The sequence below is a fragment of the Lissotriton vulgaris genome, chromosome 1_1, assembly GCF_964263255.1.
Source record: "Lissotriton vulgaris chromosome 1_1, aLisVul1.2, whole genome shotgun sequence".
Classification (NCBI taxonomy): domain Eukaryota; kingdom Metazoa; phylum Chordata; class Amphibia; order Caudata; family Salamandridae; genus Lissotriton; species Lissotriton vulgaris.
The window spans coordinates 1,115,001,852-1,115,016,503 of record NC_141685.1 but is presented as its reverse complement, the minus strand read 5'-3'; the positions used below and the strand labels follow the sequence as shown (position 1 = coordinate 1,115,016,503).

Below are 14,652 nucleotides of genomic sequence, written 5' to 3'. Positions count from 1 at the left end.
AGGGTAAAGAAATCTCATATCATTCATAATGGTTAGCATCACATGGTATGAGTGCTTGGTCATGAGAAAAACAAAGTTAGAATTTAAAATATATGTGTGGCATCTACAGCACAGTGGTTGGGGTTGCCTGTACTATTAATTCTTTACTACTCCCCAAAAGATTTTTTTTTAAAAGAATAATGGTATAATCTTATACTTTGCAGTTTGCTTGCAGCTCTTTGGTGATGGTTTATACAACTCAGTGTGCTGTATTACAAATGAATGTAACTTATGACCTGCAGGTAACACCATGATTTCTGCGACAAAAGCAGTAACTCACAGAACCACTTACATAAAATACAAAATCAGTCACCTCCCTGTTGCACGTTGTGTTTGTCAGTAGGCACATTAACCCCCTGTGCTATTTTATGAGTCAAACCTGTGATTAGAACGTGCCCAGCTGTCTCCCGCAAGTGCATTAACATCACCAGGGTTATATTATCGTTAATGTACCCTAGAAATTGCTGAGTAAACAAAAATCCTCTGCAGCGTACATATTAACCCTTAACCCCTTCGCCGGGGGGGCTAATTCCCCTGTGGCGCTTGGGGGGGGGGAGAATGGGGGGGGAGGGGGCAAGCGCAGTGCCATGGTGCCCGTGACGAGCTCAGCTCGTCACGCTGCACGGTGACGCTGTGCTGATGACCACGCCCATTTTTTAGAACGCCCAATCACCCTTGGGGAATTAGCCCCGCGTGTGAGCGCCGTGCGTCTCATGACGAGCTCAGCTCGTCATGAGCACGCAAGGAGTTAGGATATTTTAAAATGCAGCCTGCTTGTGACCAACTAATTGAGCCTGAATATATTAACGGACTCATTTGTCCTGGATACCAACTTCTGGGCACAGCATTTTTGGCGTGTGGGGTAATAAAATCAGTGATGTCTTCAGTGAATTGTGCACGGGGTCCTGGTGGCCTGTAGAGGAGGGTGCCTCTGAGTGTGGTCTTGGGGTCGGTGTGGATCTGGAAGTGAAGGTGTTCGGCGCTAGAGAGGTTGACGTCCGAGCTGGTTGAGATGCGGATGGAGGTCTTATGGACGATGGCGATGCCTCGTCCTGTTTGGTTGATGTGATCTTTTCGGATGATCTTGTAGCCTTCCGGGATGGCTATGGTGATGTCTGGGGCTGAAGAGGCGTTCATTCAAGTTTCTGTTAGGAAGGCGACGTCTGGAGAGATGGTGTCTAGTAGATTCCAAAGGTTGATGGCGTGGCTGTGGACCGATCGGGTGTTGAGTAGGATGCATTTTAGGTGGTTGGCGTCAGATCTATGTTTGGTGTTAGTGGATGAGGGATTGGTTTTTGTGCAGTCAAACTTGCAGGAGTTGCATGTGAAGGGTCCATGGGTGTGTCCAGGTGCGACTTGGGTGCAGTTGGGGAGTCGGCCGGGGTTTAGTGCAAGGAGGGAGGAGGAATCGTATGTAATGCGGGTGGGCTGGGACTTAAAGGAACCAGGGGGTCTGGCGCTGGGCGCGGTCCAGGCGCGGACGGGCGTAGACGGGCTTACCTTTGGCGCACCTTCGGCGCGGCCGCTGCGCGTTGGGACATCTGACATAAATGGAGAGTGGAGGGGGGCGGAGCGTGGGCGGGTCAGCTGGGAGGCGGTAGCGGGGAGGGTAGGCGGGCCAAAGGAAGGCAAAACAAACACGGCAAAATGGATCCTGGGAAAGTGAAACTGGGGCTGAGGAAGATGCAATTCACAACAAAGCATACAAAGCAGCACGAATGTTAAATGCTAATGGCGGCGGTAGCTTCAATAAATCAAAGTTCAAAGCAGCACACAATGCACAATGCTAAAGGCGGCAGTAGCTTCAATTAAGGTAAAGTTGCGCTTCAAAGCAAATCGAAATCGTAATGCGAGGTTCGGCGCTATAATGCGCTATGTTGAATGTCAGCCTACGATACCACAGTGACTATCAGCCAGCTCTTGAGGCCAGGGAGCGTGCGCTCTTTGACCCTGCGCTCCACTGCTCGCTCTTGCGGCAAAACGCCATGGGAGTGAACCTTTCAGAAGAGGTGGGACATGCCCCCCTTTAGCCATTTACAGGCTTTGATTCTAAAAAGACACACGCAAAAGCCAATCCAATGTGTGGGAGGAGTCGGACCGCACAGAATATATACAAGAAGCCTCGCAGAGCAGCGCATGCACACTGCGCAAGGCTCAACCTAAAAAAAGCGATTTGACACAGCCAGCATTGGCCGTGTCATAGCGTTTCTTTCACACCCCATCGGTTGTCCGTGTTGCACCTCCATACGCCGTCCGGTGTTTCCCTCGCCCTTCAGCAAAAAAAGCACTATGATGTGGCACGAACTGTCCGTGTCTTAGTATTTTGTTTTTCTTTGCTTGCAGCCATGCTGCACAGCAATAAGCCTGCTGTACAACACAGCTAAAAAAAAAACACATTGATAAAGCCAACAGCTCTCATAAAAAGAGATATTGGCTTTGACAATGCATCTTTGATTTTTAGCCCCAACATCCAGCTTCTCCGTTGCTCCCACCCCCTTCATCCAAGGGATTCCACAAAGATGTTCTGTTTGTATTTTCTCGTCATGGTACGTTTTTGGGGCATTTTTAGTTTAGCTTTTGATTGGAGGGCACCAGTTTACACTGCTCTTGCGAATGTGCAACATTTGCAGCAGGGCTAGAATCGAGAGTACACGTGGGTGGCAGGCGTCCACCCACTCTTTTCACAGAGTGAACGCCGTACACCCTGCCTAGAAGTTGAGCCCCACTCTAAAATATGCTGAACGCATCCCGGTGTAATTTTGTTAACACTTCAAAAGCACATAAGAGAGGCACAGATTTTTACTTTATTGGGACCTCCATATATTTAATAGATATTCATGCACTGTAAGAATGTCAGATGTGTTCCTCTGTCCCGGTGCAAAATAATTTAAATACCAGTATTTGTTTTACAGCGCTATTCATCCCAATATAGGGTGACAGGTCACTTTTCAGCAAACATACACATTATATTGACAATAAATCACACAAGTTTGTAAATCATTGCAAATGATGTGTTACATAAGAAAGAGAGGGTTACGGAGTCACATACCACAGTTCAGAGCTCACTCTGCTATACTAGAAGGGTTACAATGCAACTCCATGTAACAAAAGGATCTTTGTGTTCAAAGCAGTAACCCACTTACCTATCTACATAAAATAAAATCTGCCATCTGCATTTTACATGATGTGCTTTGCAGGAGGCATATTAACCCTGTATGCTACTTAAGACAAAACTAGGACTAGACAAAAAAGATCTTTCCATCAAATGTGTTAACCACCAGGCAGCTAAAGCAATCACATCTACATGGAAATTTGCTGCACACAGAATATTACGCCTGGTGGGGTAGGCTGGCAGCAGAGTTAATTTATCAATCCTGGGGTAAAGGAACCTGTCACATGCAGTGATGTCACTTACTGTGATGTCACTTCCTGCAATGCCACGCGCCGTGATGTCACTTCCTGTGATACTACCTAACTTGGAGAGTCCCCGCCCCACTTCTGGTTTTAGGACTTGAGCCCTGATTTGCAGGTAATCTTTATCCTTTTCCTAACTACAGGGCACAAGTTCTAAAAAAAGAAGTAAGGGACGCGGGCGTCACGACAGGAAGTGACGTCACGAAAGGTGGCTTGCACCATCAGACTCATTGCCTCCCATCGCTCACTCCTTAGATGCGACTGCATCAGAGAAGCCAGCGCGTGAGCAGCGTTCTAAATGAGCTCCGATCTCGCCCCAGAGAGGCCAAAGAGTGAATGTGTGGCTCCATTTGCTCCAGTTATCGAGCTCCCGGTAAAATAAGTGGGGGGATGCCGTCCACCCGCGTGGTACCCAGACTCGAGCCCTGCCTAACTACATGTATTGCTTCCACAGCAACTTTTCACCCGAAATATAAATAACTGCAGAGCTGTTAGTGTTATGTTTGCTTGTGTGTTTTTATTATGTACAACTTTTGGGAACTGATCCGTCACTTTTTAATGGAGTGAATACATGTTTATTTTGCACACCTAAATATTTCCAAAGGTTTTCATGAAAATGTTTGTCCGGCTATGTAAAGAGCCAAACTTTTAAGCAATGCTGTTACTATGTCCCTAACACTTACAGGGGTTTTAGGTCATCTTTATACCATCCGCCTGATCACGGGTGGCTTTGGGTTAATATTTCCTCCAGTCGCATTACTATTTCCAAAGGTTTCTTTTGATATGTTAACTTTGTGCATGTTATCACTGTCCGCACTGAAATTAACCTGATAGTAAGAGTCTACCATGAAGCTGTGTTCACATTAAATTACGAACATCAAATCATTAAGTTACATCAGAAAATGCTTTTTTGGCACACTCGCATCTGTTCAGCTTTGACACAATGTTTATATCGGGCACCTAAACATGCACTCATGTCTTAATACAATGCTGTGCACCAGAAACACAAAGAACACTTGCACCGAGTAATAGCAACATAATGACTATATTACAGCACCCGCTGTAAAGATTATGGCAAAGTTGAGCACATGTGAGTGCGTCACAAAATAATTTCAGAATTAACTCTAAACAATTTGTTACCATACTTAAATGTTACAAAGCTAAATGTCAAGCACTTTGCATTCCACTGACAGGGTAATTCCAGGGCTGACAATCATCACGTGCTCCAAGTAAACATGATCTGTAAATCTTTGCAAATATGTCACCATCAGGTGAGAATATTACTTCAAAGCCGTCCATGATAATGCGGATTGTGTAGCAAAAACCTAAAATCACTGCTAGTGTTAGGCACATGGTAACAACATTAGTGATGAGCTGAGCATGATCACAACAGATTTTGGAAATCTTTCCTTGCACAATACACATATTGCTTATGCTCCCACTAAATAGCACTAGAAACTGCGAACAAGGTGCACAAATTTACAAACCAATGTGAAAAATAATTATGCAACACAAAAGGTTCTACATTTACCTTTACAATGTTGCATTACTGCTAACAAACCTTTTAAAGCTTTACTTATATTTAAAAATACGCTTCCGAACTTCACTTTTACGACCCATGTGTCATTGATTACCAATCGTTTTACTGTATTACTTAAATATGTTTTACAAAAATGCAATGCTCTATCTACCGATGTTACAAAGCACTGAAAAAGAGGTCCAAAACGAGAGACCTATTGGCTTTGCCAATGCCTACTTTACGTTGCCAAGACTGGGTTGCACGTTTCAAAATTAAATCTCCCGACAGTCTTTCCATACATTAACTGTCCTCTACTTACACTGGACGTCCTTGGCTTCAGCCTTTATCACAGCTCATCCCTGCACTTGAATCACACAGGTGTCAATTTAACCGTAATTCAGCTCTTCCGGGTCGCATACTAGCCGATCCCTCTGAACATTTTCTGGGGTCCGTCTGGGTGCAGGGTTTGCCCTTGTTCTAAGGTGACTTAGGATTGGCGCATTGGTGGTACATCAGCCAATCCTAGTGCGCCGCACACAATTCCTTAGTGCTGATTGGTTATGGAGTTTGCACATACCTATGTCCGAGCCGCACCCTCCTAAAACGTAAGCACAGTTATGTTTGACGGTTCGTAGAAAGAATGCCGTCAGCCTATCTTGGACTCGGTTGATAGCGGTTTTGGCTGAGGAGAGGGAGAAAGCGGGTGGGAGTAGGGCTCACCGGCGGTCAGTGTGTGCTGTGCTTGGACGGAATGATTGGAATAAGTCGCACCCGGTCGGGTGACGGTCTGATCTTTTCTTGACTGACGAATTGACAAATCAGCTTCTGTGTAGTGGTTCTCACGTAGCTTGGGCTGAGGCCGGGCCAGAGACCGACTTACGGGGGCAGTGGCCGCAGTTTACTTTGACACTTTATTTTTGGTGTTATTCTCCTGCAAACTCGACCCAAAGGTATTGAAGGAAATTTGCATAAGCACTTTACATTACTGATTGATTGATTGATTGATTGAAGGCTTTATTTCGATATAAAAATATCATAAAAGCATAATACAATGAATTTAAAAATAATATTTGGACAAATACATACTATTTACACAAATAAAACATTGCATGAGCAGTTAAGACAAGCATTAAATTGACAAAGAAAGCCTTTTCAAACGAATTAACCAAGACCATTTTAGGAACTTGGACACACCGCAGACGAACAAAGCATGTGTGTCAGACATTAAAATGCGTAATGCCACATTATGCTGCCGGGTGCCTAATTGTCTGCATATTGGTTTGAGCCAGCACCGCCTCGGCACTAAATAAGCCGGACATTCAAAGAAAATGTGGGCAACCGACTCAACTCGTGTTAGGCATGTCGCACAGAAAGGAGATCGCTGAAGGGAAGTTTTCCAGCGGGCAGTCAGTTCACTAACAGGCAACGTCCCTATTCTAAATTTAAAATACAGAGCGCGGTTTGTGGGGTTAGATATGATCTCGAGGTACAGTTCATAAGCCATCACATCCTTGATTTTCATAAAGTCAGTAGTGGATTTGCAATGTTTTGAATCAGTGGATATTTTACAAGAGATCCAGTACCAGTACAGCTTCTTTAAAACGGCTTTGGGAGGGGCGGTCCTGGATTCCCATGCATCACCAAGGCCTAAATCCCCTAGCAACTGTTTCACATCCCTCAACCACTTGATCTTAGACCAGCCCTCCATTAGCATTACCTCTAACAAATCCTCTGCATATGAGACCAGCTCTGGCACACGCCACAGGCGCGCCCAAAGTAGCAAGGGGCGTATTTGGGCTTGGTCCTTAATTGATCTACATCCCAAATCCATTAATACAGGTACTGTTGGGGTGCTCTGTGGAAGGGCCATCAAATCCTTCAGGAATTTATTCTCTGATCTAACTAATACTTCAAGGTTACACGTGCCCCACAGTTCCGCCCCATACAAAGCAGCACTAACCCCTCTTGCTTTGTAAATCTCCATGACTGGGGCAATGGGCTTAGTTATAGAGGAGCGTTGCTCCTTAAGGACGACACCACCCACCATTTTATGATCAAGTAACATCTTTTGGATGTGCGAATTCCAATGCATTGAGTCCGTGAGGCGGATGCCTTAGTAATCAAATTCGGCCACCCACTCCAAGGGCACGGAATTCAGCAGAAGGGGACGGCCCAGTTTTTTGGGCGGGTTCAGAACCAAGTATTTAGTTTTATTGGTGTTAATAATCAGGCCCCTATGTGAGCAAAACTGATGAAAGCTATTTAAGAGGCTCTGCAAGCCCATGGGGGTCTTGGAAATAAGAAGGGTGTCGTCAGCGAAAAGTAATGTGGGGATGCGCTTGCCCGCCAGGGACGGTGCATCTGCAGGGTTTCTAAGCAGATGCTCGACCACTCCGTTCACATAAAGAGAGAACAGAGTGGGAGCAAGCACACATCCCTGGCGGATGCCCCTTTCCACTGGGATCCTGTCAGTTTTCTCGCCATGCATGCCCCACCGCACCTGCGCAAAGTTGTCAGCGTGGAGCCTCACCAATAGGGACAGGATGTTCGGGGGCAACCCCATCTCAGACAAAACCCTCCCCAGCCCCTCCCTTTACATTACACAAGTTTGGATTTTTTTTAAGGCACAGGTATTCATTCGTCCAAAATTTTTTATTCGGTTTATAGACATTAAACCATAAAAGTATATAATAATACATCGTAATCACAAAATAGATTTAAAACAATCCATAAGCATATTCACACACTGAAATACAATTCCCCTTGGTGGTCCCGCCTAATATCGCAACAATAATTTTAGATTCTATTAAGGACACGGAGGTGAGGATTATGCTTTCTCATTTCTTTACTGCAAAACACAGCAGCCAATGAAAGTAAAACTACACATGTAAAAAACTACAATATCCATGAGGCTTTGAACCACGCCTCCAATGTAACGTCCAATCACATCATGAACAAGCATACAAAGTAGAGAGGCACTAATCCTGCCTCCTCTTTCTTTGCGCGAAGAAGTCCCATAAGAACAAACAAAGTCTTTTAATTCTCAACAGAGAAATTAACAGTTTCTGTAATAGGTTCTCAACGGAGAACAATCCAACACCATCGAAAACGTCTGCTTCCATCTTGAAGGCACATCCACTCCATCCGGAGAAGGCATTCAACTTTTGTTGGAATCATTTCCTACAATAGAAAAATAAATTTGAGAAAGGGAGCCCACTACTACATTTCTCTTTGGGCGGGCATAAAAGTTGTTAAACAGCATGATATCAAAACAACTTTACAGTTGAATAACTGTCCCACCGGGTGGGATAATCCTCGCCTCCGTTCCTTAATAGAATCTAAAATTCTTGTCGCGATAGCTAGAAAATTTTGTATTCTATGGCAGGACCGGAGGCTTCTGATTATGCTGGTTCAAAGCTCATCAATCACAGCATCAGAAACATGAGGAATAGGTTTATAATAAAACACTTTAAACAAAGAGTCAGACGACCAATCGGCTGCTTTAAGAATGTCCTCTAAGCGGGACCCTAGTAAATAGGCCTTAGAAGCCGTAGCTCCTCTAGCGGAGTGAGCACCATAAACAGAAACATCAATGCCATATTCAGACATAATCCACCTGACCCACCTAGCTAGAGTAGCAGCAGCAACTGGTTTGAATGGCTTTTGAACAGAGATCAACAACTGACCCAAAGGGTCCGCCATGTGAGAAAAAGTATGTTCTTCATACACTTTTAAACACTGTAACACACATAACTTGTTATTGTGAGGAAAAGCGGGATACTCCACTGACCTAGACATGGTCTTAGTCCTTCTCGTGATAACGAAGGAAACACCTCGTGGAGAGAACATCCTACCTGCTAGGTCTAAGGCTCTGACATCTGACACCCGTCGACAAGAAATAAGACAGAGCAACATAAAAAGTTTGGCAGAAAGCTGCTTCAAGGAAAGATCAACATTGTTGGGCCAGGATTCTAAAAGAGTGAGAGCTTTAGTAACATCCCATAGCGTGGAGTACCTAGGCCGAGGGGGGTTAGTCACCCGGACCCCTTTAAGTAATTTACAGACCAGGGGATGCATCCCCACAGGTTTACCATCAACATGATCGTGACCAGCAGAAATAGCGGACCTGAAATTATTAATGGACCTGTAAGCAAGTCCTGACTCAGCACACTCAGACAAGAAATTCAAGACTTCAGTTATAGATGATCCCACGGGATCCACCTGTTTTCAAAGGCACCAACCCACCCATCGTTTCCATGAAGCAGAATATCGTTTCTGGGTGGAAGGAGCCCACGCCTGTTGCATAAAATTGGCAGCCGCCTGTGAAAGTCCTGCAATGCTATTGTGTCTCTGGAGAGCATCCACACCATCAATGTTAACTGGTTCTGCAGGACTAAGGGGTGACAAGACCCCATTGGGTCCTGGAGAAGCGTCAGGAGAATTGGAAGCTGGAAGGGAAGGTCTACAGACAACTCCAACAGAGTGGGAAACCAAGACTGAGTCGACCAAAAAGGAGTCACTAGTACTAGAGAAGTTCTCTGGCGCCGGACAAAGGCCGCCACCCTGGGTATCAATGCAAACGGAGGAAAAGCATAATTCCAATGCTGCCCCCAATGTTGCAGGAACGCATCCGTTCCCATCGTCATCGGATCCGGTATCCAGCTGAAGAACCGGGGAAGCTGGGCATTGAGGTGTGAGGCAAACAGATCTATCTGGCAGGGACCTCGTATAGCCATGATCTGCGCAAACAGCAAGGGAAGAAGTCTCCAATCGGTGAAGTCGTGTAGAAACCGGGAGTTCCAATCCGCCACCTGATTGAACTTCCCTGGCAGGTACTCGGCCGCTCGCAGCCGTGATTTCCTGCTGCCACTTCTCCCGTGTGGTAGATAGAGTGAGCAACCCAGTAAACCTTTGGGGGCTTGGGTAAAAACGTAGTAGAATGGGTAACATTGCCTCCAAAGGAGTTTGTTATACCAATTGGATTGATTCAATTGTGTAACTGAATTGAATACAGGTAACCTGATTATCCTGGATTAAATTAATTTAATCCAGGATAATCAGGTTACCTGTATTCAATTCAGTTACACAATTGAATCAATCCAATTGGTATAACAAACTCCTTTGGAGGCAATTTTACCCATTCTACTTCTCCCGTGTGACTTTTCCGTTTTAAAGGACTCTTTCCTCGTCTTGCTGCCGATTTGGGACCAATACCTGCTGTTACCTTAATTGAACGGAGGAGTGGGACTGAGGAGTGGGACTGCGAGAACCAGCAGTCTGTGCGCTTCATCATCCAGCACACCTGGGTCCTCTTCCCGCCCCCTTGCCTTCTATATAACACTGTTCACTCCCGCAATAGGCAGGACACGCGCGGGACGAAGACCGGGGCGAAGCCCGGGCAAAGGGCGGGCGGTCTGTGGCCGTCAGAGGCTAGAGGAGGCCGGGCCGGCCCCCTCCTCTAAGATCCTTCATATCATACTGGATTTTCCTTTACATGTTCTGGTTGTTTCGCCACCGATAGAAGGCTAACTGGTAATCTGTCATACTTTTTGTACACCGTCTACATTTTCGTCAGGGTATTGGTATAAATAACATGGCCACCCAGCTGGTCAAAGGGGGAAAGTCGGGACTTAAATCTATCAGTGGGAGTCTTATGGGAACACTTGATAACTACATTACTCGGGTCTCAGCTGCCTTGGACCAAGAGATAGTTGATGTGGAAAAAAGACTGTCAACTGAAATATTTTCTAAACGGTCTTCCCTGGGATTAATACAGCATTGCATAACCCCGGAAAACCATTTAAGTCAACGGTTAAGTGACTTAGGATTGCCTGAAATCAGCATAGAGTCTGACTCACTCAGTAATGTTTCCCTTGAGATCAGCTCACTGATCTTACAGACAGTTAGCGCTACTCAGGTAGAAGCTGTCCCTTGTACGGCATCCCCCCCGTTTAAATCCACTAGTCACATAGTGGACTTGCCATCTTCTAGTAACATGCTGACAGGTAAAAGAAAGCGTGGGGGTGGAAGACAGAAAGGTAAACGTGCAAAAATCCCAAAGTTAGTAAGCAAAGGGGCCAAATCCCTGGGTGTTTTGAACCACACACAGGCTGATACTTTGTTACAGAATAATATATGCATACCTCTCCATACGAAAAACACCCAACTGCAATCAATGCCAAAACCTATAGCTGCCGCTTATGGAGATCAGGCCTTGATAGGGCAGATAGAGCAGATAATTAGATCTCTAATTCTCCCTATAATAGAGAGATTGAAAATAATCACTGCTAACCTAGGCAAGTTGGAGCAAGTCTCTACTGATAATTCTAAAATGTTACATTCTTTAAATGACAACATGAAGGTGGGAGTTGATACTATACAAGCAATTGAACGGGTAGATAATACCGATCCCCCTATATTAGTTCCATGTGAACCTGCATCGCAATCAGATAAAGGGCCTGTGGCTAACAATGACATTAGTTCAATAGACCCAAGGGGTAGAGCCCCGGTTAAAGGGGGAAGCCAGCATTCCCTAGGGGGCCAGCAGTTGTATCAGGAGGGCGGTGTACAGTCAGCTATACGGACGTCTGGCCCTACTGATTCCAACAAGTTGGTCCAGGGTACAGGTAATCGATCTGTTTTAGATCTACCCCCTCAGAGTACTCCTTTAGTGATGTTTTGGCCAACGTCCCCCCTCTACGGCAAGGTGAAAGAGAGGATTTCTTTCAACTGAAGAACAAGGTCACTCATTGGCTCTCCCAAAATACTGCTGGTGGCTACGCAGTAGGTCAAAATATTATTATGGCCCGTCGTGTTGCATGGTTGGGCCGCTCTAGGAAGACCAGAGAAGGTGACTGCATAGTTATACATTTTAATAGTCCCATACCTGTAGCTAGGATTTTATGGGAGGTAGAGTGCAGAACAATGATGGGGGTCAGGGCATTGAAATATTGCCTCTCGGGTTTTTTTATAGACCAGAGAATCAGTTCATTTCTAGTAATAGGAATTATATGAATGGGATGCCTGTTAACAATATTCGTTTTTACAGGGAAACAGGAGGGTGGAATACAGTACCTATGAAACTTAACAGAGCCTGGCTGAGAGGTGGCCAGGGAGACATCGCAGCTGTTGAGGTCCCAAACAGATTCAATGCTCTTTCGGACCTCAACCACTGTGACTGACTGGGTGGTAAAACAGCTTGCTGTCATCTGCAGGACGACCCTATCACCCAATCTGTCCATACCTTATTTCTGGTCGACACGGGGGATGGAAATATTGATCAGGACGCAGCTATCACTAATACCATTGTTCTTACCACTCCCCCTATGGCAATTCCCTTGGGACCTTCTGCCCGTGTTAGTGATGATGTGGGAAAGCTACTATCATGGAACATTGCTGGTATGCATACCAAAATGGAATCTCAGGAGGGGCTACATTTTCTTAAAACTTATGATGTGTGCATTTTCCAGGAGACATGGCTCTTGGAACCATCTTTTGCACAGGGGGTTTTGAATTATTCAGTTCCAGCAAGAAAAGGTCCCAAGGGGCGACCCATGGGTGGCTTAACCATATGGGTACGTCAGAGCATGTCCCTTACTGTTAAGGTGGTAGACGTTGGAAGTAATGATATCCAATATATTAAAGTGGACTTGGGCCCTCTAGGACGGCTTGATATCTACAATGTCTATGCCAGGGTTAACAAGGGTGGGAGGTCGGAAGTTTTAGTGGCTTTGAGTTCCCTCCTTGAAACCCATTCTTTGGACAATAACATCATAATAGCTGGTGACTTGAACCGTACCTTTGAACCTCTGGCTATCTGCGATGATTTTGATGGGGATGAAGAGGATAGGCTATGGGGTATCCCCAAATTAGATTTGAACCCTGTTACTCGTTGGACCGAGGATATCATATGTTTAAATGCTATTTGCTTCGAAAGGGGTCTAAGGGCATTAAATGGGAGGACCACAAGTGACAAGGTTGGGGCATGCACCTTCGATAACGGGCGACACAGGAGTAGAATAGACTAAGTTTTGTGTAGCATGGAACTTTGGAAACTAGTCTGTGATATGGAAGTTAAGTGGAGGATCGAAAGCGATCACAACCCGCTGTGCGTAGTGCACAAGTGGTGGACACTTGACAACTTGACCCCGATTTTTGAGAAGGATGGCCCCCCTTTGATTGTTCCTACTAACGACATGCGTAGGTTAAAATGGCCATTTGTTGTGTCCAACCAACAGTCCATGGATAATATTAATACTGAGGTGGACAGAGCTATAAACGCCATGGAGCAAATTAGCACAACTGAAACAGGTATGGGCAACGTAACTAAAATCCACGAAAACCTCTTTTCTACCATCAGGAATAATTTTTTGAAACCATCAAGGAAGGCCAGAGGGGAAATTGTTAAGCCAGCAAAGTGGTATAATACCCAGTGTAGGAGTGCCCGTCTAGCCTTAGGTACTGCAATCAAAAGTAGAGAGTTGGCGGCCATTCGTACAGCTAGAAAAGAGTATAAAAATAGCATATCTACAGCAAAAAAACTCTGGGATGAGCTCCACTGGAATGAGTTAATGGAAGCCAGTGGGAAAAAAGACTCAAGGCTCTTTTGGAACATCGTAAGATGGGGTAGGGGTGGTGTACCCGACCCCCAGATAACAACATAGCAGAGGAGGAATGGGTTAACTATTTCAAGCCCCAGTATGCAGAAAAGCAACCTGGAAGTGAGATGGTTGGCTTCAGGCCGGTTTACTACAATGAAAACCTGTTCAGTAGTAATGAAGTAATGACAGCACTAAGGACAGTGGCAAGTGGTAGAGCCCCAGGTTTAGACGGGGTGCCGGCGGATCTCTACATCAATGACAAGGAGCGCTGGACTAAGTACATCTCCCTCCTTGTCAACGCAGTGTCACAAGGGGCTCCTGTGCCTACATCTTGGCAAGGAGCGGTTATAATACCTGTATTTAAAAAAGGAGATCGATCTCAACCAGGGAATTATAGGCCCATAAGCTTAATTGACACCATTCAAAAGGTGGTTGGGAGGATGGTAGTCAACAGGCTATTAGACTGGGCTGAGGAGAATGACGCCCTGTCTCCATTCCAAGCGGGGTTTCGAGCATCCACTAGTACGGTAGACCAGGTTTTCCGTTTTACACTGCTGCAGTGGAGAACTGTGTTGCTGGGCAAGGGCAGCCTGTATGCGGCTTCTGTCGACCTGCGGGCTGCCTTTGACCTGGTTCCTAGGTCCAAGCTGTGGTCAGTTCTAAAGAACTTGGGTTTACCTGATGATCTACTGTCAATGATAATGCGGCTGCCTGAAGCAAATGTTGCCAAAATCCAGTGAGGAGGGCAGGGAGTGGTTACAGCAGACTTCCCGGTAGAGCGGGGAGTCCGGCAAGGGTGCACGATGGCTCCAACACTCTTTACCCTGTTTATTAACGGAGTTGTGGCTCGTATGTTATCTGCTAACGTGGATGCTCCTTCTTTAGCTGGGAAAAAGACACCGACTTTAATGTTCGCTGATGATACTTTGATTTTATCAAAGACTCCAAGTGGTTTACAGTGTGTATTATTCATTTTCGATCAATTTTGTAAGGAGCACGGCTTAGAAGTTAATGTGGCTAAAACAAAGCTTATGACCTTCAATCCCCACCGTAGTTTCAGATCTATGCTACTAATGAATG

General features: G+C 45.5%; 1 protein-coding gene across 1 annotated transcript in view; it reads right to left on the bottom strand.

Moving 5' to 3' along the window:
* IL27RA (interleukin 27 receptor subunit alpha) overlaps window positions 1-5,426 on the bottom strand; it is a 199,551-nt gene extending 194,125 nt beyond the window's left edge. Inside the window, exon 1 of the mRNA XM_086963656.1 lies at window positions 5,292-5,426. The gene's annotated coding sequence lies outside the window, so the exon portion shown is untranslated. The remainder of the gene's footprint in view (window positions 1-5,291) is intronic.
* Window positions 5,427-14,652: the final 9,226 nt, after the last annotated feature.